At 31.2% G+C, this 3,415-nt stretch overlaps 1 long non-coding RNA gene across 1 annotated transcript; it reads left to right on the top strand.

Moving 5' to 3' along the window:
• The first annotated feature begins 482 nt into the window (after positions 1-482).
• On the top strand, positions 483-1,239 carry LOC138134498 (uncharacterized). The gene is made up of 3 exons (XR_011160743.1): positions 483-554; positions 603-692; positions 1,076-1,239. It is a non-coding gene; the product is annotated as an uncharacterized lncRNA (long non-coding RNA).
• Positions 1,240-3,415: the final 2,176 nt, after the last annotated feature.

Below are 3,415 nucleotides of genomic sequence, written 5' to 3'. Positions count from 1 at the left end.
TGGTGATTTTAAGTACGTGGTGCAGGATACTCAAGATTATGTATTTCGCTTTTGTTTTTATAGCCAATGGTTTTTGTTTAATTTATCGGAATTTGTATTAATTCAGTTTTCGTTTTTGCTAGGGAAACTATGCAAAGAATTTAAATCAAATCTGCAATTCTTAGTCAAGAACAATCTTAAGGAAACTACTCTTATTTATTGGACATTACACAATTTGTCACATACAACGAATCAAACATTGCAGGGATTTATCCTGCTGAAATTTAGTACTGATTTTTTCCTAATAGGAAATGACATCTTTTTCGGTACATATTTTCTATTGACAATAAAAACAAACGATTTTTTCTTGTATGTAACAGTGATCGCAACAACAACTACATGGTTTCTTATTATTCTGTATGCCGATACTAGAGTAGCCTATATTTTTGAAAATATTTTAAAGCAGGTATATGAATTTGTTCCTTTACAAATAATTGTTGAACATTTTTTTTTAGGAAATACGCACATTTGAGAAAACCGTGCAGACAGAAGTCTATCATGTGCCGTATAAATTTGTAAGTCCCACAATAATTTTATTAATGTGTAAATTTTGATAATTTTAGGCAGAAAGGTTCAGCTTAAGATTGAAAATGAATCCGCTTACTTTTTCAATCTATGGATTCGCACCAATAAACTGTACTTTAATATACACGGTAAGTGATAATGAGAAACTAAGCTGGTGAAATGAAAAATACAACTTCTAAACACCGTTCACGGTGTTTTGGCATAATGAGAGGCCATGATATACTTTTTTAACGTTGGACACACTGTATGGTTTCCGCAACTAAAGTGCCTTACATGCAGACCTATCAAAATGAACCTAACATGTTGTTAAATTTCCCCCGATGTCTGAGTATTTTTTGATTGCAAACTAGTAAAACTGACAACAATGCACTAGACATTGACGCTATTTATAACCTCAAACTTAGAAAAACATAACCTAATTCAACAGACAGCTTTACTGCCAAATTAAATACAAAATTTCCATGGCCTCCCATTATGCCAAAACACCATGAATGCATTATATGTATTTTAGATGATATCTTCGATTGCGACATACATACTTTATTTGATTCAATTTAAGCAAGAATTACGAAGTGACAGTAAATGATTGACGCAAATTTAGTAAGATGGTGTCCCTGAGAAATTGGTAAGCCTCATCACTGTCAACATGTCATGTCTTCCTCTACTTTAGGAAGTGTATTGTGAGTAATCTACATTGTAAATAAGATTGTATAAATTGTTAAAAACATTAACTAACATTTCAGATCCCAATTGCAATTGGCTCTTCACGTTCATGCTCAAGCTGTAGTTTTTGCAAATTGTTTATGGTATTGCGCTCCTCGTGGTCGTACGTCAAAACTGCCCGCAAAATTTGAAAATTTTCAGCGGTTCTCAAACAAACATTTTCCTATTATTCTCTTGTAAACAATTAACATAACAATAAATACTACCCTTTTTGTATAGAATTTAATGATTTTGGATTTTTCTAAGGTTTTTTCCATAAAGTTGATAATAATTCACAAGATATGACGAAAAATACAATAGTGCACATGTTTTCCAATATGGCGGCGATTCTTCACTTTCCAGTCGTTCAAAATTGTTTTACACGTTGAAGAGAATTTCTAGAACTGTAGTTGGGATGAATCCAATACTTATATCTTGAATAAAGCTGATGCAGTTGTAGGTTACAGTTTTATTACATTGAGCTAAACTGAATAAAATATATGCAAAATGTGACGATTCCAGCAACCATCTAGAAGTAAGCAATAAGGAATAGGGAGGAAATGAATAAAATAACGTACAGAATAAAATAAATTTAAATTGATGGGCACAAGTCCACAGAGTGTAAACTCTAGTGGATTTATCATAGCCCTTAGGCTAAAAATCTGTAACTAGGAAATTTGTCTTAATCGAATTGCAAAGTAAAATATGTAGGTACTTACCTGTTTATAGAAAGCGACATGTTTTCTTTGTTCTATTAAATCATTTATACATTCAATAATTTCTTTGTCCTTGAACACAACATCAATACGTGTGTATTAACAAGATTAAAAAACTTACACACTGTAAGATGTTTTCAAAGTAGGAGATGGCAAGAAAATATATTATTAAAATTAAAGGAATCCATGCATAATTAATTGCCAATTGCAACACATACTGAAAAATATCTTCTTTATCTGAATCGTATCTAGGAATTTTAGACAATTCTACAGGAATAAAAGCGAAATCAGTAAAGGATCTTAGAAGTATAAATCGTTCAAATGATTTGTTGAATTGTCTTGATGCTTTAGTCAAACAACAATAAATTGCTACAGATGCCTCTAAATCGCACATTTTGTCTTGTTCAACATAATTTTTGAACTCGGAGTACAAAGTTTTTAATACTAAAAGAAAATATAGCAAAAATAACTCCACAAAAAAACTGTAGTACCATTCTAAATTAAAAGCTATAACTTTTGAATAAAAATTAGTATTTATAAGATCGTTAGTGGTCACTGCTGCCATGATACACAGTTTTGAGATCGATATCTTCAACAATGTTTTCGCCATTTCATTTACTGGAAATTCTTTATAGTTTACTTGACTTAGCATCCTCTGAACCGAGACGCATGTAGATACATTTTTGATAAATGTGTCACTACATTTGTGACAAATTACGATGACACTAATATTGTTTAGCATTGTAGCGACAAGTTTATAGAGAGCTGTATAATCTTCAAAATTTTTGTTGACACCTTTGTATATGATACTGTATAAGAAAGTATTTGAAATGACAAAAGCAATAATTAAATAGTAGGTTTTGCTTTTCTTGTGAGAAAATTTTCTATTTGTCGAATTTACTCTTCCTTCGAGTTCATAATGTGGCAAAAACGAATATTTCCATACTACTACAATGGGCAAACACAATTCGTAAAGATTTCTAGGTTTCCAAAACATCCCGTTTTGTCAGTTAAACTATTATTTATTACACGAAACATGTTATTAAGTAATCCATTACTGTAATAAAGGAATGGTAAGTAGTACTAAGTAAGTACTAATTAATTTAATGGCATTTTGTTTCCCTTCTCAGGTAATAGGTATACAGGGTGATTCTGAAATAAGTGTGAAAAAAAATGTGGAGTATCCTTGACACAAAATAATTCTGCGTAAATGACTTTTGAAGGTGAAATGAAAAGGATACAAATTGCCCTATATTTTTGTATTTTCGGCACCTATGAATAGGGAAAATTTGTCCGAATTTCTTCACTTTATTAGCAACCATTGTTGTTACATCAATTCCACAATAAAGTGCTAGGTGCGAGCACACTGCTTTGTAAATGTTTTTATGGAAATGACCGAGAGGAGTAATATCATAGGTACATATTAAAGTTTG

Source organism: Tenebrio molitor, chromosome 7, assembly GCF_963966145.1.
Source record: "Tenebrio molitor chromosome 7, icTenMoli1.1, whole genome shotgun sequence".
In the NCBI taxonomy this organism is placed as follows: domain Eukaryota; kingdom Metazoa; phylum Arthropoda; class Insecta; order Coleoptera; family Tenebrionidae; genus Tenebrio; species Tenebrio molitor.
This window is presented reverse-complemented; position numbering and strand designations above follow the sequence as displayed.